This window comes from Salvelinus alpinus, chromosome 10 (assembly GCF_045679555.1).
Source record: "Salvelinus alpinus chromosome 10, SLU_Salpinus.1, whole genome shotgun sequence".
In the NCBI taxonomy this organism is placed as follows: Eukaryota; Metazoa; Chordata; class Actinopteri; order Salmoniformes; family Salmonidae; genus Salvelinus; species Salvelinus alpinus.
In genome coordinates this window covers 42,769,255-42,790,546 of record NC_092095.1, presented here as the reverse complement: position 1 = coordinate 42,790,546, position 21,292 = coordinate 42,769,255, and the positions used below count along the sequence as shown (strand labels likewise).

The 21,292-nt window shown below is 41.0% G+C and overlaps 1 long non-coding RNA gene across 1 annotated transcript in view; it reads right to left on the bottom strand.

The window, feature by feature from the left end:
• Nucleotides 1-276: 276 nt before the first annotated feature.
• Nucleotides 277-21,292, bottom strand: part of LOC139532078 (uncharacterized) — a 47,107-nt gene continuing 26,091 nt past the window's right edge. The window contains exon 2 of the long non-coding RNA XR_011666491.1: nucleotides 277-2,088. This is a non-coding gene — a long non-coding RNA (uncharacterized lncRNA). The remainder of the gene's footprint in view (nucleotides 2,089-21,292) is intronic.

Below are 21,292 nucleotides of genomic sequence, written 5' to 3'. Positions count from 1 at the left end.
ACAGCGTAAGGGTTTACCAAGAAGGCCTTCTTTCTAGCCTGTGGCTAGATTCACACCATTATAAACAAATTGTAACCTCTGTAAGAAGCCTATTGTAACGTATACGCAGGGAGGCAGGAAGCAGGTGCAGAAGGTGAGTTTAAATAATATTAAATATGAAGATAATACAAAACAGGAGAAGCATACTGAATGAAACCAAAACCAAAACTGCCTGATGACAGAGCCCACTGAGGGCTATATGAAGGGAGAGTAATCAGGGTGGTGATGAAGTCCAAATGAAATCAAATCAAATTTTATTAGTCACATGCGCCAAATACAACAGTGAAATCCTTACTTTCAAGCCCCTAACCAACAATGTAGTTTAAAAAATATGAATACAAATAAGAAATAAAGGTAACAAGAAGTTAAAGAGCAACAGTAAAATAACAATTACGAGACTATATACAGGAAGTACCAGTACAGAGTCAATGTGCACGGATACCGGTGTCAAGGTAATTGAGGTAGTATGTACATGTATGTAGAGTTATTAAAGTGACTATGCATAGATAATAACAGAGAGTAGCAGTAGCGTAGAGGGGGAGGGGCAATGCCATTTGATTAGATGTTCAGTCTCTTATAGCTTGGATTAGAAGCTGTTTAGAAGCCTCTTGGGCCTAGACTTGGAGCTCCGAGACATGCTTGCCATGCGGTAGCAGAAAGAACAGTCTATGACTAGGGTGGCTGGAGTCTTTGACAATTTTAGGGCCTTCCTCTGACACCGCCTAGTATAGAGGTATTTGATGGCAGGAAGCTTGGCCCCAGTATTTTACTGGGCCGTACCCACTACCCTCTGTAGTGCCTTGCGGTCGGAGTCCGAGCAGTTGCAATACCAGGCAGTGATGCAACCCATCAGGATGCTCTCGGTGGTGCAGCTGTTGAACCTTTTGAGGATCTGTGGACCCATGCCAAATATTTTCAGTCTCCTGAGGAGGAATAAGTTTTGTCATGCCCTCTTCACGAATGTCTTGGTGTGCTTGGACCATGATAGTTTGTTGGTGATGTGGACACCAAGGAACTTGAAGCTCTCAACCTGCTCCACTACAGCAATGTCGATGAGAATTGCTCGGTCCTCCTTTTTCTGTTGTCCACGATCATCTCCTTTGTCTTGATCACGTTGAGGGAGAGGTTGTTATCCTGGCACCACACTGCCAGGTCTCTGATCTCTTCCCTATAGGCTGTCCCATCATTGTCGGTGATCAGGCCTACCACTGTTGTGTCGGCAAATTTAATGAGCGTGTTGGAGTCATGCTTGGCCATGCAGTCATGTGTGAACAGGGAGTACAGGAGGGGACTGAGCACACACCCCTGAGGGGCCCCCGTGTTGAGGATCAGCGTGGCAGATGTGTTGTTACCTACCCTTACCACCTGGGGGTGACCTGTCAGGAAGTCCAGGATCCAGTTGCAGAGGGAAGTTTTTAGTCCCAGGGTCCTTAGCTTAGTGATGAACTTTAACCACACTATGGTGTTGAATGCTGAGCTGTGGTCAATAAATAGCATTCTCACATAGGTGTTCCTTTTGTCCAGGTGGGAAAGGACAGTGTGGCGTGCAATAGCGAATGCTTCATCTGTGGATCTGTTTGGGCAGTATGCAAATTAGAGTGGGTCTAGGGTTTCTGGGATAATGATCTCCTATTTGAGCCATAATGTTGTTGATGTGATACATGTTCTTTTGACCATCTTAAAGTGAATGTCCGTGAGAGTAATTAACTGACTATTGGAGAATAGATAATACAGGACAATACTGAACAGAAGACTACTTCAATAATCATTCATTCTTACTGCACCACATTCTCTTTGAGGAGTGTAAACATTGTCATTTAGAATAGGCAAATGCCTGGTGAGAGACCAGGGTGCTCCTCGCCTTGCAGGCAGCTCCTCCATTGATGATGGACTTGACAAAGATACCCAGGTCAGCGCGGTTCTCCTTGGAGCGGTTGCCCTTGATGCTGATCTCCAGACCTGCCGACCCGAGTCACTCAAGGGGATGTTAAAGGTCAGGAACTCTCTGGTACTGTCTGGAGTTAGCACTAGGTCGTCTTCTTCTGTCTTCTATAAGGAGGGATAAGGGAGGGAGGGAGGGAGGGAGGGAGGGAGTTGAGAGAGAAAGAGAGAATATACAGACAACAAATTCCAATTGGCTATACTTAAACTCTTTAACATCATCCTTAGCTCTGGTATCTTCCCCGATATTTGGAACCAAGGCCTGATCACCCCAATCCACAAAGGTGGAGACAAATTTGACCCCAATAACTACCATGGGATATGCATCAACAGCAACCTTGGAAAAATCCTCTGCATTATCATTAACACAGACACATACATTTCCTCAGTGAAAACAATGTACTGAGCAATTGTCAAATTGGCTTTTAACCAAATTACTGTATGGCAGACCACGTGTTCACCCTGCACACCCTAATTGACAAACAAAACAAACTAAAGGCAAAGTCTTCTCATGCTTTGTTGAATTCAAAAAAGCCTTTGACTCAATTTGGCATGGGGGTCTGCTATACAAATTGATGGAAAGTGGCATTGGGGGAAACACATACGACATTATAAAATCCATGTACACAAACAAGTGTGCGATTAAAAATGGGTTAAAAACCCACACATTTCTTTCCACAGGGCCGTGGGGTGAGACAGGGACGCAGATTAAAACCTGATGAGGACCAGGGGGTGCTGTTTTCACTTCGGGGAAAAATCGTATGCAATTTAAATGGCCTCGTACTCAATTCTTGCTAGTACAATATGCATATTATTACTACTATTGGATAGAAAACAACCTTTAGTTTCTAAAAACGTTTGAATTTTTTCTCTGAGTGGAACAGAAGTCATTTGGCAGCACTTTCCCTGACCAGGAAGTAGAATGCAAGATGTCTATGCTCGCTTCAACGCTCTGCCTATACATGGTCATGCCACGTATGACCCGAAACACACCTCATACGCCTTCCTCTGGGTGTCAAGAGGACGTCAGAGGAGAAATGTTGTGTTTATCTTGTTCTGACGTGAAATAAGACCTATTTCTTTGACGTGACCGTCCATTTCCGGAAGTCTGAAGCGTGCGACTTGGAAGAGAGATTGTGTTTTGTTTTGCTGCCGTTTCGGACGTCAACTATCTCCGGCTCGGATTTGATTTGATAAATGAGACCATATCATCGTAATGTATGTTTTTTCAATATAGTTTAATCAGATTATTTGAATTTTTTCGGGAGTTTTGCCGTGTTCCGTTCTGTGACTTTGTTTACGTTGGAGAGATCCGTGCCACTCGACTAGTACCCATGCTAAATGAAGAGGGAAAGTTGCCATTCTGAATGGAAAGAACGACTCATCTGGACTAAGGACACCTTGATCAACATTCTGATGAAAGATCAGCAAAAGTAAGACCCAATTTATAATGTTATTTCATATATCTGTCGTGCATGTCAACTGGTCGTGCGCGCCCAAGTGTGTCTGGCTGGCGTGGCTATGCTAATATAGCGCTACATTTTGTTTTCGCTGTAAAACATTTAATAAATCGGAAATATTGTCTGGTATCACAAGAATCCTGTTTTTCAATTGCTGCACAGTATGTATTTCTCAGAAATGTTTTATGAGGAGTAATTAGGTATTTGACGTTGGTGTCTGTAAATGTTATGGCTGCTTTCGGTGCAATTTCTGATTGTAGCTGAAATGTAATTTATGATTTATACCATAAATATGCAAATTTTTCAAAAAAAACATATGCTATACAATAAATATGTTATCAGACTGTTATCTTATGAAGTTGTTTCTTGGTTAGTGGCTATATATATCTTTATTTGGTCGAATTAGTGATAGCTGGTGATGGAGTAAAAAACTGATGGTGTTAGAAAGTGGTGTCTTTTGCTAACGTGGTTAGCTAATAGATTTACATATTTTGTCTTCCCTGTAAAACATTTTAAAAATCGGACATGTTGGCTTGATTCACAAGATGTGTACCTTTCATATGCTGTATTGGACTTGTTAATGTGTGAAAGTTAAATATTTCTAAAAAACATTTTTTTGAATTTCGCGCTCTGCCTTTTCAGTGGAATGTGGGAGGAGTTCCGCTAGCGGAACGGGGGAGTGAGACAGGTTAACTTCTCTGGGATAGGTGGGACGGTAGCATCCAGTGAAAATGCAGAGCGCCAAATTCAAATAAAATGTTCATGAAATCAATGCAATACACCAAATTAAAGTTACACTTGTTGTTAATCCAGCCAACGTGTCAGATTTCAAAAAGGTTTTACGGCGAAAGTAAACGATGCTATTAGCTGAGGACAGCACCCCATCAAACAAACACAGACAATCATATTTCAACCCGCCAGGCGCGACACAAAACGCAGAAATTAAGATATAATTCATGCCTTACCTTTGACGAGCTTCTTCTGTTGGCACTCCAATATGTCCCATAAACATCACAAATGGTCCTCTTGTTCGATTAATTCCGTCGATATATACAGTATCCAAAATGTCCATTTATTTGGCGCGTTTGATCCAGAAAAACACCGGTTCCAACTCACGCAACATGACTACAAAATATCTAATAAGTTACCTGTAATCTTTGTCCAAACATTTCAAACAACTTTCCTAATACAACTTTAGGTATTTTTTTACGTAAATAATCAATAAAATTTAAGACGGGATAAACTGTGTTCAATACCGGAAGAAAACAAAGTGTAGCGAGCTTTCAGGTCATACGCCTCTAACAAAGAGTACACTTCTCTCTACCCTCGTTCTGAACAGTGCTACTTCTTCATTTCTCAAAGGAAAAACCTCCCAATTTCTAAAGACTGTTGACATCCAGTGGAAGCGATAGAAACTGCAAGCAAGTCCCTTGGGAAATTGGGAAATCTGGATTCCCAATGAAAAGCCATTGAAAAGAGAGTGACCTAAAAAGAAAAATTCTGAATGGTTTGTCCCCGGGGTTTCGTCTGCCAAATAAGTATTGTTATACTCACAGACATCATTCAAACAGTTTTAGAAACTTCAGCGTGTTTTCTATAATAATAAATGCATATCTTAGCTTCTGGGCCTGAGTAGCAGGCAGTTTACTTTGGACACGCTTTTCATCCGGACGTGAAAATAGCGCCCCCTATCCCAAATAAGTTTTAAGCTCCACCCTCTTTAACATATATATCAACAAATTGGCGACGGCACTAGAACAGTCTGCAGCACCCGGCCTCACCCTACTAGAATCTTAAGTAAAATGTCTACTGTTTGCTGATTATCTGGTGCTTCTGTCACCAACCAAGGAGGGCCTACAGCAGCACCTAGATCTTCTGCACAGATTCTGTCAGACCTGGGCCCTGACAGTAAATCTCAGTAAGACCAAAATAATGGTGTTCCAAAAAAGGTCCAGTTGCCAGGACCACAAATACAAATTCCATCTGGGCACCGTTGTCCTAGAGCACACAAAAAACTATACATACCTTGGCCTAAACATCAGCACCACAGGTAACTTCCACAAAGCTTTGAACGAGAATAAGGCAATAAGGCAATAAGGGCATTTTATGCCATCAAAATGAACATAAAATTTGACATACCAATTAGGATCTGGCTAAAAATACTTGGAATCAGTTATAGAACCCATTGCCCTTTATGGTTGTGAGGTCTGGGGTCCGCTCACCAGCCAATAATTCACAAAATGGGACAAACACCATATTGAGACTTTGCATCTGCAAAAATATCCTACAATTCTATAACCACCTAAAAGGAAGCAATTCCCAAACCTTCCATAACAAAGGCATCACCTCCAGAGAGATGAACCTGGAGAAGAGTCACCTAAGCAAGCTGGTCCTGAGAAGAAATGAGAAGGGGGAGAGATCAGATGAGTGTGTCATGTTTTACTGTGGCTGTCATTATCACTTTGGCTTACTGTCTAGTAGATCGCCGCTAATTCGCTGCCGCGGTCACAAGCTCTCTGTGTGAGAAGCAGGACGAAAGCAACTTTGAAAACACCAGGTAGCAATTTTATACTCAAACACCAGTGTTTTCCCTTTGATGTCCCCACAATGCATCTTTAGAATATTATTTCCTGTCACATGTTTGAGGGCAGACATATAATTGTTCTAGTGTTCTTTCAGATGCTTTGTTAGAGTTTATTTGTAAAGAAAGAAGGGGTTAAAATTAACATTTAGTCTCTGTGTTCACACTGCTTGGGTGTGAAACCTGTTTAAAACCACTGGTGTCAGATCCATTTATTCTCCCTTCTCTTGGAATGTTTTATGGGTGGAGAATTTCAAAAGGATGAGCGTAAAAATCACAAAGGCTTTTGCTAACCTAGGTCATAAAAAATGGTATTTTATTCTTCCTTTCTTCCAAAAAGACTAGTAAGGGGAAGGAGAGATGGGAGAGAAAACACCCGTGACATCAAAAAAGACGGTAACGATATTTCACTGTGCATGACTGAAGCTGGTTCATTGAGATGGACAAGGAGAGAGCTTGTCCTGAATATGAAAATTATTCCACAGCGTATCACGACCTCTCATGAATCCTAATCACTAGTGTGTGCAGAGGAATCTGCAGCCACTATTATTGCTTCTTATTGCTGGTTGTATTGCTCTTTAGAACCAATAAAACACAGTTTGGGGAAGGATAAAACAAATAAGAACAGACTTCCTCTTCTGCACATGTAGGTACAATATTGCCATGCCGTGTGTGGATTATGAAAAAATATATATTTGGGAGGGATATGGAACAGTGTATGTGTGTATATACAGAGTCATGGTGGATGTGTGTGTGTGTGTGACTTGCAGATATAGCCATGGCCACTGTATTAAGGGAACTAATGCAAACAGCAGGAGCAATCAACCCTGAGACCCCTGCTCCAAGACACCTATAACACTGCTGATGAAAGTAATGCTCTGCACACACATGCACGCATGTGAACGTACACACACACGCACGCACACAAGCACACACCCTTCACAGCTGCTAAGTGAGAGCAGAGCAGGTTTTCAGCGGCTAAGGAGTTATTAGGATGCAGTAGTCCGTTCAGGTGCATGTGCCTTTTTTCAACACCTACCTCGGCCTGAGGCCATATTCCCCAGCCATTCCTTGTGTGTGTGTGTGTGTGTGAGTGTGTGTCTGTGCATGTACGTGTGTGTGACCCCTATTCCCATGCCACCCCCTAGCTGTACCCCTGTCACTCACAGTACCGAACAGTCTACACCCCCTCACCCCATTTCAACACATAGCCCTCTCATTTCACACTTACAATGGCAGGAAATCACCATTCCTATCCTATAGCCAGGTGATATGGAGTGGGCACAGGTCAGGTAGAAAGAGGTATCCTTCCGCACTGTCAGCAGAAAGCAATTCTTTGTCCCTGACTAAAATGCAGGTGGTAAAATAATGGTTCATGTAGCATTTTCTCACAGTCCTTATTCAAAGTTACACTGAATGCAGACAATGCTTTGGTTTGTTTCAAACAAACAGTAAACAATTAATTAGCCTTTAGTTTGGAGTTTTATATAATTCATCATCATGGGGCCAATCTGAATCAGTTGTGCTCTGACAAGCCCGGAGTTTGACTTTAAACACAACTCTTCGTGTTATTATCGATTATGTGTCCTCAGCAAAAAAAAAGACTATGCTTTCCAAAAACACTCACAGCTACTTGGATAAATTGTCAACATGCGTCACAGAGAAATACTACGTCTTTACTATTAATGAAGAGTTTTTATAAAAAAATGCTAAATATGAGTTATGTCCCTGGAGATGCTTTTAGCTTAACTGTTGAGGGCTATACAGCATATTAGATGCCACAAATTAAATCTGTCATATTTGGCAGGAGGACAACTTTTTGTGTCTTTGGAAAAATGACAATGCAACAATCGCCCTTGCATAATAAGTGAATGTTAGAGAGGCATGGTAACATTCTCATCAGATAGGAACAAGCGTTGCCGGCCAACTCCGAGGGTGATTCTTGCAATGCATTCTACTGTGCTCCGAGCACGCAAATTGGAGGGTCAGAGTATGAGTCCAAATCCAAGTATGCAAAATGGAGCACTTCTCGAATGCATACTCTGTTTGTACATATTTTGAAGCATGCTTCGATGCAAGTTTCAACGGAAAGCATGCACAGAAATATGACACAACCACGTAAAGAATTACACAACATTTCTTGAAATCAATTACGGACATTTTTTGAGCTGAAGCGAGAGAAAATACCCTATTCACATTTCATATGTTGCCTGACTACAATATTTTATCTTTATACGTTAATAAATATATGCTGTCTCAATTTTGGCATGTTTACCTGCCACTGTAGTGTGCGTAGATTGCAAGCCCATAGTAAGTCAACAGGGCTGACTGGCTACTACTGTTAGCTAGCCAGATAGCGGCGAAGAATTCAGAAAATTCAGAAAATATTCATACCCCTTGACTTATTCCACATTGTGTTGTGTTACAGCCTGAATTCAAAATCAACCATCTACACACAATACCCAATAATGACAAAGTGAAAACATGTTTTAGAAATGTTGGCAAATTTATTTAAAAAAATGAATACAGATATCTAATTTACATAAGTATTCACACCCCTGAGTCAATACATGTTAGAGTCACCTTTGGCAACGATTAAACTTTGTGTTTCTGGAGCTTTGCACACCTGGATTAAAAAATATTTGCACATTATTATTAAAATAATGATTTTTCCCAAAAATAACACTATATTTTAGGGCCATAAAGTTAATTTATTTGCCACATTTTTAGCAGTTTTACTTTAGTGCCTTATTGCAAACAGGATGCATGTTTTGGAATATTTAAATTCTCTACAGACTTCCTTCTTTTCATATTGTCATTTAGGTTAGTATTGTGGAGTAACTACAATGTTGTTGATCCATCCTCAGTTTACTATCACAGCCATTAAACTTTGTAACTGGTGAGCGTTTTCCTTGCTTTCGTGCAACTGAGTTCGGAAGGACGTATGTATCTTTGTAGTGCCTGGGTGTACACCATCTAAAATGTAATGAATAACTTCACCATGCTCAAAGGGATATTCAATGCCTGATTTTTTATTTTTTTTTAACTCATCTACAAATTGGTGCCCTTCATTGTGAGGCATCGGAAAACCTCCCTGGCAGAGCTGCAAAGAAAAAGCCATACCTCAGACTGGCCAATAAAAATGAAAGATTTAGATGGGAAAAAGAACACAGACACTGGACAGAGGAACTCAGCATAGAAGGCCAGCATCACGGAGTCGCCTCTTCGCTGTTGACGTTGAGACTGGTGTTTTGCGGGTACTATTTAATGACGCTGCCAGTTGTGGACTTGTGAGGTGTCTGTTTCTAAAACTAGACACTCTGATGTACTTGTCCTGTTGCTCAGTTGTTGCTCCCACTCCTCTTTCTATTCTGGTTAGAGACAGTTTGCGCTGTTCTGTGAAGGGAGTAGTACACAGCATAGTACGAGATCTTCAGTTTCTTGGCAATTTCTCGCATGGAATAGCTTTCATTTCTCAGAACAAGAATAGGCCAACGAGTTTCAGAAGAAAGTACTTTGTTTCTGGCCATTTTGAGCCTCTAATCAAACCCACAAATGCTGAAGCTCCAGATACTTAACTAGTCTAAAGAAGGACAGTTGTATTGCTTCTTTAACCTCACTAGGGTATGTGGGACGGTAGCGTCCCACCTCGTCAATAGCCAGTGAAACTGCAGGGCGCCAAACTCAAAACAACAGAAATCCCATAATTTAAATTCCTCAAACATTCAAGTATTTTACACCATTTTAAAGATACACTTGTTGTAAATCCAGCCAAAGTGTCCGATTTCAAAAAAAGAAAAAAAAGAAAAGAAAAGAGAGGAGTAACAAAATGCAGAAATAGAGATAAAATGAATCACTAACCTTTGATGATCTTCATCAGACGACACTCATAGGACTTCATGGTACACAATACATGTATGTTTTGTTCGGTAAAGTTCATATTTATATCCAAAAATCTGAGTTTAGGTGGGACGCTACTGTCTCACTTGGCAAAAAGCCTGAGAAAATGCAGTGCCAAATTCAAATTAATTACTATAAAAATTACTATAAAAATCAAACTTTCATTAAATCACACATGAAAGATACCAAATTAAAGCTACACTGGTTGTGAATCCAGCCAACGTGTCAGAATTCAAATAGGCTTTTCGGCGAAAGCAAACGATGCTATTATCTGAGTATAGCACCATTGTAAACAAAGAGAGAAGCATATTTCAACCCTGCAGGCGCGACACAAAACGCAGAAATAAAATATAATTCATGCCTTACCTTTGACGAGCTTCTGTTTTTGGCACTCCAATATGTCCCATAAACATCACAAATGGTCATTTTGTTCGATTAATTCTGTCGATATATATCCAAAATGTCCATTTATTTTGCGCTTTTGATCCAGAAAAACACTGGTTCAAAATTGTGAAACGTGACTACAAAGTATCTCAAAGGTTACCTGTAAACTTTGCCAAAAAAATTCTAACTACTTTTGTAATACAACTTTATGTATTTTTTTATGTAAATAATTGATAAAATTTAAGACGGGATGATCTGTGTTCAATACAGGATTAAAACCAACTGTAGCTAGCTTTCTGGTCACGCGCTTCTATCTAACAGGACACTTCAAGTGACTCTCCTTCAAGATGGCAGTACTTCTTCATTACACAAAGGAATAACCTCAACCAATTTCTAAAGATTGTTGACACCCAGTGGAAGCGGTAGGAACTTCAAGAAAGTCCCTTAGAAATCTGGTTTCCCAATGAAATTTCTTTGAAAAGAGAGTGACCTGAAAAAATAAATCTGAATGGTTTGTCCTCGGGGTTTCACCTGCTAAATAAGTTCTGTTATACTCACAGGTATGATTCAAACAGTTTTAGAAAGTTCAGAGTGTTTTCTATCCAAATCTACTAATACTATGCATATCTTATCTTCTGGGGATGAGTAGCTGGCAGTTTAATTTGGGCATGCTTTTCATCCAAAATTCTGAATGCTTCCCCCTACCCAAAGGAAGTTAATCAGAACAACAGTTTTCAGCTGTGCTAACAAGGACATTTCTAAGTGACCCCAAACTTTTGAACGGTAGTGTGTGTGATTTATGTATATATGTATATATATATAAATACATACATACATACATTGAAATACATTGAAATACATAGACATACATACAGTGGGGAGAACAAGTATTTGATACACTGCCGATTTTGCAGGTTTTCCTACTTACAAAGCATGTAGAGGTCTGTCATTTTTATCATAGGTACACTTCAATTGTGAGAGACGGAATCTAAAACAAAAAATCCAGAAAATCACATTGTATGATTTTGAAGTAATTAATTTGCATTTTAAGTAGGAAAACCTGCAAAATCGGCAGTGTATCAAATACTTCTTCTCCCCACTGTATATATACCCATTTTTTAAATATATATATTTCCTTTATTACCCTCAAACCCTACCACCCCTCCCCCAATTAGAGCAAATTGGTGAACAACAACACTTAGGCCTTTATTTCCAGCTTATAATACTATATACATTTTATGGACAGTCTACAATAGTTTTATTTTGTTTGTTTTTAACTCTTGTCCTTCTTCTACCTTGCATAACATTAGTTTGAGGTATTTTTTGTCTGTTTAACTTCTCTGCGCTACGAATCCCGTTAGCGGGATCACTTTCCTAAACAACCGCTAGAATTGCAGTGCGCCAAATGCAAAAATATTACAAAAAATATTTATAATCATGCAATCACAAGTGAAATATACCAAAACACAGTTTAGCTTGTTGTTAATCCACCTATCCTGTCAGATTTTGAAAATATACTTTACAGCGAAAGACATCCAAGCTTTTGTGAGTGTAGCAATCAATGCTACAACAGCTATCCCCAAATTAGCATGGTCACGAAAGTCAGAAAAGCAATAAAATGAATCACTTACCTTAGATAATCTTCGGATGTTTGCACTCACGAGACTCCCAGTTACACAATAAATGTTATTTTTGTTCGATAAATATTACTTTTATAACAAAAAAATGCCATTTGGGTTGCGCATTATGTTTTAGAAAACTACAGCCTCTTTCCGGTCCTGAAAGGAAGAACGAAATTCCCCAACGTATCAGATTAAAAATTATTACAAAAAATATTTATAATCATGCAATCACAAGTGAAATATACCAAAACACAGCTTAGCTTGTTGTTAATCCACCTATCGTGTCAGATTTTGAAAATATACTTTACAGCGAAATAAATCCAAGCTTTTGTGAGTGTAGCAATCAATGCTATAACAGTTAGCCTTATATTAGCTTGGTTAGCTTGGTCACGAAAGTCAGAAAAGCAATAAAATGAATCGCTAACCTTAGATAATCTTCGGATGTTTGCACTCACGAGACTCCCAGTTACACAACAAATGTTCTTTTTGTTCGATAAAACTGCCATTTGGGTTGCGCGTTATGTTCAGAAAACCAAAGCCTTGTTCCGTTCGACAAATTCCAAAAAGTATCCGTAATGGTTGTAGAAACATGTCAAATGTTTTTTATAATCAATCCTCAGGTTGTTTTTAACAAACATAATTGATAATATTTCAACCGGACCATAACCTATTTATTAACTAGCTGGCTAGCTAGATTATTACGATTAACGTTTGCTTTGTGTATATCTTGTTTCGTCTTTACTGTTGCTATTGTCCTGGCTGGAAGAAGGTTCAGTGAATGGGAAGGTGCAGCGCGAGGTAGTTCAGTAGGGGGAGTGTGAGTGATTCTCAAATGTAATGTTGTATGCGTTCTCCACACTCTCATCCTCACATGAATATACTCAAGAGAACGTCCTCAGAGAATGCACTCTTCACATGAGAGTGTGGAGCACGGTAGTATGCATATTGAGAAACACCCTCAGTTAGAAGAGCAAGCTGACAGCAGCTCCACACTGGTGTGAGGGAAGGGAACACAGCTTAAAACCCTATTCAATCAAAAGGAATATGTTGTTACTGGAATAATTACAGGATATCTCCACTAGTATACCATAATTAGAGTAAACAAAAACAAATATTTAATATGTGTTAGGTTAGTTCAAAGATAAGCTATAGAATCATTATTGCACAATGATAAACCGATCTTCTGAAGAGTGAACAGGAACAATAGGTTGACTAACATACTGCTCAGATATTGTATGCAATATGTATTCAGTAGAGTCCTCTCCTTCTCAGCACTACTAGTCATGTAGCTACACTTCAGGTCCCTTGTGCTCCTGCCTAGTCATAGACACAGCCAATCCGTTAAACAGGAACAACCTGCCTGGCTCATTATGTGCTGTGGGTCCTTTATTATTAATGAATAGTCTGTCTGGGTGGCATGCATTCATTAAGGCCCATTGTCCTACAGGAGTGGGTGAATTACAGTGGCTTGCGAAAGTATTCACGCACTTGGCATTTATCCAATTTTGTTGCATTACAACCTGGAATTAAAATTTATATTTTGGGGGTTTGTATAATTTGATTCATACAACATGCCTACCACTTTGAAGATGCAAAATATATTTTATTGTGAAACAAACAAGAAATAAGACAAAGAAAACAGAAAACTTGAGCGTACATAGCTATTCACCCCCCCAAAGTGGACTTTGTAAAGCCACCTTTTGCAACAATAACAGCTGCAAGTCTCTTGTGGTATGTCTATAAATCTTCTTCAGACTAGGGTCTATTTTTCCCAATTTCCGCCTGACGTGCCCAAAGTAAACTGCCTGTTGCTCAGGCCCTGAAGCCAGGATATGCATATAATTGGTACCATTGGGAAGAAAACAATCTGAAGTTTGTATAAATGTAAAAATAATGTAGGAGACAATAACAATGGAACGTATAGGGAAATAATTTAATCTAGCTCCCAGTATGCAATTCCCATGGCTTCCACTGGGTGTCAGTAGTCTTTGTTCAAGGTTTCAGGCTTGTTTCATCCAAAACGAGTAAGAAATATAAGTGTCACGACTTCCGCCGAAGTCGGCTCCTCTCCTTGTTCAGGCGGCGTTCAGCGGTCAATGTCACTGGCTTTCTAGCCATCGCCGCTCCATTTTAAATTTTTCCATTTGTTTTGTCTTGTTCCCTGCACACCTGGTTTTCATTCCCCAATCACACTACATGTATTTATTCCTCTGTTCCCCTCGTGTCTTTGTGTGAGATTGTTTTGTGTTACGTGTCTTTTTTGACGCACTATACTGGTATGCGTTTATTCCGTGTTTTATTTCACGAGGTATGTTTATTTGTTTCTACATAATTATTGTGACTGTTTGCGCATCTTGCACTTTTGCAAATTAGCTGGAGGTTTCGACGCAGTGGCGTCCGTCTGTTGGTTTCTCCTGCCTAAATAAAGTGTGCGCCTGTTCACAACTCTCTGCTCTCCTGCATCTGACACCGCTCCCAGTACGCACACCATTGACAATAAGTTTTACTACAGGGACACAGACTTGGAAATGTGTGTATGCGCGCGTGATGAAGAGGACGCGCACCTGTTAATATCGCTTTCCTATTGAACATACTTCTTTCCGTATGAAAAATTATAGTTTAAAACCTCTTTTGGCTAGGGGGCAGTATTTTCACGTCCAGATGAAAAGCGTGCCCAAAGTAAACTGCCTGTTACTCAGGCCCAGAAGCTAGGATATGCATATGCATGGAGTTTCTAAAACTGTTAAAATAATGTCTGTGGGTATAACAGAACTGATTTGGCGAGCACAATTCATCGAGCACAATCCATCCAGGGAAACATTTTGGGGGGGTCATTGTGTTTTCCAATACTTTTCTATGGGAAACCTGATTTATTAGGGCCCAGATTGCAGTTATTATGGCTTCCACTAGATGTCAACAGTCTTTAGAAATTGTTTCAATGTTTTTCTTTTGAGAAATGAAGAAGTAGTCCTATCCTTTCCATGTGTCACTCAGATGGACTCAATTATTTTGGTGTGCGTGAATAGGAGCTCTCTCCTTGTCATTTTTCTCCGGTATTGGAAACAGTTTATCCCGTCTTAAATTGTATCTATTAATTACATTTTAGGGTACCTGAGGTTGGATTAGAAACGTTGTTTGAAATGTTTGGACCAAGTTTACAGGTCATTTATTAGATACTTTGTAGTCATGTAGTCAACCGGTGTAGTCAACCGGTGTATTTCTGAATCAAACGCGCCAAATAAATGGACATTTTGGGGATATATAGGAAGGAATTTATCAAACAAAAATGACCATTCATTGTGTCACTTGGGACATTTGGACATTTGGGATTGCAAAAAGATGAAGATCTTCAAAGGTAAGGCATTTATTATATCGCTATTTCTGACTTTCGTGTCGCACATGCCTGGTTGAAAATGGTTTTCATGTTTTGTACGCGGGGCGCTGTCCTCAGATAATCGCATGGTGTACTTTCGCCGTAAAGCCTTTTTGAAATATGATACAGCGGCTGGATTAACAAGAAGTTAAGCTTTATTTTGATGTATTACACTTGTATTTATATGAATGTAAAATATTTATATTTCTGTAGTTTGAATTTGGCGCTCTGCAATTTCACTTGATGTTGTCAAATCTATCCCGGTGACGGGATTCGAGCTTAACAAATTATGTGACTTCTGAAGGTAATTGGTTGCAGCAGATCTTATTTAGGGGCTTCATAGCAAAGGGGGTGAATACATATGCACACACCACTTTTCCATTTTTTATTTTGTAGAAGTTTAAAAATATATATATACAGTGGGGAGAACAAGTATTTGATACACTGCCGATTTTGCAGGTTTTCCAACTTACAAAGCATGTAGAGGTCTGTAATTTTTATCATAGGTACTCTTCAACTGTGAGAGACGGAATCTAAAACAAAAATCCAGAAAATCACATTGTATGATTTTTAAGTAATTAATTTGCATTTTATTGCATGACATAAGTATTTGATACATCAGAAAAGCAGAACTTAATATTTGGTACAGAAACCTTTGTTTGCAATTACAAAGATCATACGTTTCCTGTAGTTATTGACCTGTCGTACCCACAGCAACGATAAAAACATTCCCAAACCAGAAACCGTGGATTGACGGCAGCATTCGCGTGAAACTGAAAGCGCGAACCACTGCTTTTAACCAGGGCAAGGTGACCGGAAGCATGACCGAATACAAACAGTGTAGCTATTCTCTCCGCAAGGCAATCAAACAGGCCAAGTCTCAGTACAGAGACAAAATCGAGTCGAAATTCAACAGCTCAGACACAAGAGGTATGTGGCAGGGTCTACAGTCAATCACGGATTACAAAAAGGAAATCCGCCCCGTCGAGGACCAGGATGTCTTGCTCCCAGACAGGCTAAACAACTTTTTTGCCCGCTTTGAGGACAATACAGTGCCACTGACACGGCCCCCTACCAAAACCTGCGGGCTCTCCTTCACTGCAGCCGAGGTGAGTAAAACATTTAAACGTGTTAACCCTCGCAAGGCTGCAGGCCCAGATGGCATTCCCAGCCGCGTCCTCAGAGCATGCGCAGACCAGCTGGCTGGTGTGTTTACGGACATATTCAATCAATCCTTATCCCAGTCTGCTGTTCCCACATGCTTCAAGAGGGCCACCATTGTTCCTGTTCCCAAGAAAGCTAAGGTAACTGAGCTAAACGACTACCGCCCCGTAGCACTCACTTCCGTCATCATGAAGTGCTTTGAGAGACTAGTCAAGGACCATATCACCTCCACCCTACCGGACACCCTAGACCCACTCCAATTTGCTTACCGACCCAATAGGTCCACAGACGACGCAATCGCAACCACACTGCACACTGCCCTAACCCATCTGGACAAGAGGAATACCCATGTGAGAATGCTGTTCATCGATTACAGCTCAGCATTTAACACCATAGTACCCTCCAAACTCGTCATCAAGCTCGAGACCCTGGGTCTCGACCCCGCCCTGTGCAACTGGGTCCTGGACTTCCTGACGGGCCGCACCCAGGTGGTGAGGGTAGGTAACAACATCTCCACCCCGCTGATCCTCAACACTGGGGCCCCACAAGGGTGCGTTCTGAGCCCTCTCCTGTACTCCCTGTTCACCCACGACTGCGTGGCCATGCACGCCTCCAACTCAATCATCAAGTTTGCGGATGACACTACAGTGGTAGGCTTGATCACCAACAACGACGAGACGGCCTACAGGGAGGAGGTGAGGGCCCTCGGAGTGTGGTGTCAGGAAAATAACCTCATACTCAACGTCAACAAAACAAAGGAGATGATTGTGGACTTCAGGAAACAGCAGAGGGAGCACCCCCCTATCCACATCGACGGGTCAGTAGTGGAGAAGGTGGAAAGTTTTAAGTTCCTCGGTGTACACATCACGGACAAACTGAACTGGTCCACCCACACAGACAGCGTTGTGAAGAAGGCGCAGCAGCGCCTCTTCAACCTCAGGAGGCTGAAGAAATTCGGCTTGTCACCAAAAGCACTCACAAACTTCTACAGATGCACAATCGAGAGCATCCTGTCGGGCTGTATCACCGCCTGGTACGGCAACTGCTCCGCCCACAACCGTAAGGCTCTCCAGAGGGTAGTGAGGTCTGCAGAACGCATCACCAGGGGCAAACTACCTGCCCTCCAGGACACCTACACCACCCGATGTCACAGGAAGGCCATAAAGATCATCAAGGACAACAACCACCCAAGCCACTGCCTGTTCACCCCGCTATCATCCAGAAGGCGAGGTCAGTACAGGTGCATCAAAGCAGGGACCGAGAGACTGAAAAACAGCTTCTATCTCAAGGCCATCAGACTGTTAAACAGCCACCACTAACATTTAGCGGCCGCTGCCAACATACTGACTCAACTCCAGCCACTTTAAAAATGGGAATTGATGGAAATTATGTAAAAATGTACCACTAGCCACTTTAAGCAATGCCACTTAATACAATGTTTACATACCCTACATTACCCATCTCATATGTATATATACTGTACTCTATATCATCTACTGCATCTTGCCATCTTTATGCAATACATGTACCACTAGTCACTTTAAACTATGCCACTTTATGTTTACATACCCTACAGTACTCATCTCATATGTATATACCGTACTCTATACCATCTACTGCATCTGCCATGCCGTTCTGTACCACCACTCATCCATATATCTTTATGTACATATTCTTTATCCCTTTACACTTGTGTGTGTGTGTAAGGTAGTAGTGTGGAATTGTTAGGTTAGATTACTGTTGGTTATTACTGCATTGTCGGAACTAGAAGCACAAGCATTTCGCTACACTCGCATTAACATCTGCTAACCATGTGTATGTGACTAATAAAATTTGATTTGATTTGATTTGGGTTTGCACACACTGCAGCAGGGATTTTGGCCCACTCCTCCATACAGACCTTCTCCAGATCCTTCAGGTTTCGGGGCTGTCGCTGGGCAATACGGACTTTCAGCTCCCTCCAAAGATTTTCTATTGGGTTCAGGTCTGGAGACTGGCTAGGCCACTCCAGGACCTTGAGATGCTTCTTACGGAGCCACTCCTTAGTTGCCCTGGCTGTGTGTTTCGGGTCGTTGTCATGCTGGAAGATCCAGCCACGACCCATCTTCAATGCTCTTACTGAGGGAAGGAGGTTTTTGGCCAAGATCTCGCGATACATGGCCCCATCCATCCTCCCCTCAATATGGTGCAGTCGTCCTGTCCCCTTTGCAGAAAAGCATCCCCAAAGAATGATGTTTCCACCTCCATGCTTCACGGTTGGGAGGGTGTTCTTGGGGTTGTACTCAACCTTCTTCTTCCTCCAAACACGGCGAGTGGAGTTTAGACCAAAAAGCTCTATTTTTGTCTCATCAGACCACATGACCTTCTCCCATTCCTCCTCTGGATCATCCAGATGGTCATTGGCAAACTTCAGACGGGCCTGGAAATGCGCTGGCTTGAGCAGGGGGACCTTGCATGCGCTGCAGGATTTCAATCCATGACGGTGTAGTGTGTTACTAATGGTTTTCTTTGAGACTGTGGTCCCAGCTCTCTTCAGGTCATTGACCAGGTCCTGCCGTGTAGTTATGGGCTGATCCCTCACCTTTCTCATGATCATTGATGCCCCACGAGGTGAGATCTTGCATGGAGCCCCAGACCGAGGGTGGTTGACCGTCATCTTCAACTTCTTCCATTTTCTAATAATTGCGCCAACAGTTGTTGCCTTCTCACCAAGCTGCTTGCCTATTGTCCTGTAGCCCATCCCAGCCTTGTGCAGGTCTACAATTTTATCCCTGATGTCCTTACACAGCTCTCTGGTCTTGGCCATTGTGGAGAGATTGGAGTCTGTTTGATTGAGTGTGTGTACAGGTGTCTTTTATACAGGTAACAAGTTTAAACAGGTGCAGTTAATACAGGTAATGAGTGGAGAACAGGAGGGCTTCTTAAAGAAAAACTAACAGGTCTGTGAGAGCCGGAATTCTTACTGGTTGGTAGGTGATCAAATACTTATGTCATGCAATAAAATGCAAATTAATTACTTAAAAATCATACAATGTGATTTTTTGGATTTTTGTTTTAGATTCCGTCTCTCACAGTTGAAGTGTACCTATGATAAAAATTACAGACCTCTAGATGCTTTGTAAGTAGGAAAACCTTCAAAATCGGCAGTGTATCAAATACTTGTTCTCCCCACTGTATATTTTGTTTTTCACCAACTTCACCATTACATGAAATCCAAATAACAATAAATGTAAATTACAGGTTGTAATGCAACAAAATATGAAAAACGCCAAGGGGGATGAATACTTTTACAAGGCACTGTAGTCTAGTGGTTAGAGCGTTGGACTTGTAACCAAAAGGTTGCCAGATTGAATCCCTGAGCTGACAATGTAAAAATCTGTCGTTCTGCCCCTGAGGGAAGGCAGTTAACACACTGTTCCTAGGCCGTCATTGAAAATAGGAATTTGTTCTTTAACTGACTTGCCTAGTTAAATAAAGGTAAAAAATATAGATATTGTCTGAAGAGAAACAAAGGGAGAGACACAGGATGGAACTGAGCAGAAACACAGAGCAAAGGAGAGCAGAGCAGTCTACCATACCAGAGTCCCTTGCATAAAAACTAGGGTTTTGTCTCTCTTCTACCTCGCTGCTTGTCACCTGTTAACATGTGAGGGTTGAGAGCAGCATTTGTGTGTGGGTGGTGTGTTTGTATGTATGTTTGTGTGTGTACATGCGCATACATGTCAAATCAAATTGTATTTGTCACATGCACCGAATACAACAGGTTAGACCTTACTGTGAAATGCTTACTTAGAAGCTCTTAACCAAAAATGCAGTTCAAGAAGTAGAGTTAAGAAAATATTTTCTAGATAAACAAAAGAAAATGTAATCAAAAAGTAACAAGAAAATTACATAATAATATCGAGGCTATATACATGGGGTACCAGTACCGAGTCAATGTGCGGGGTTAAAGGTGTGTGTGGTGAAAGAGAGTAAAGAAAAGGAGAAAGAGAAAAGTGAGATAAGAAAGATAATCATCTTCCCCCTTTCACACACCTCAAACACTTTTCTGCACATCTCCACTTGAAAAAATGTGCAGCATTGGTAACTTTTCTCTACATATGCCCAAGTTCATTGGAAATTCATTGAAAATCTCCCAAAAATATCAGTAAAGGATGTAATTTTAAAGAGCGCACATACATGATAAGTAGTATTGTAACATGACAACTGACTGCTGATAATGGCTTAACGCGGATCAGGACTATTCATGTGCAATTAGACCTAATACAGAGAGAACTACAGAATGGCATCATATTCCCTCTGGTCAAAGTAGTGGACTATGTAGGGAATAGGGTTCTATTTGGGATGCACACCTAGTGTGCTGGCTAGGGTACACACCACTCCACACTGGAAGAGAGAGAGAGATATAGAGATAGGCTGGCTCCAGCACTGTGCCTGAAGAATGGAGTTAGTCACCTAGACTAATGAGTACATGGGTAGCTTGAGACCCCAGAAAGGGGTGGTGTGTGTGTGTGTGTGCGTGTGCGTGTGCGTGTGCGTGTGTGATAGACTTGGCTAGGTTTAGAGGTAAACATGCTTGACCTATAGGGTTATTATCCCACCAGGTTTTATATATGGACTGTGTTGGATGAAATAAGCCAGTGTTAATTTAAGGGGATCATGAGGGTAACGTGGTGGAAGGAAGCTTAATCAACGTGTCTGTCTGCATAGTTTTACACAACAAATGACGAAGCATAGATAGCATAATGTATTTCACACTCTAAGCCACAGATATACTGGACTTTCTGGGTTGTGCTGTAATTCACTCAATGCTGCCCTTCATTTCAAT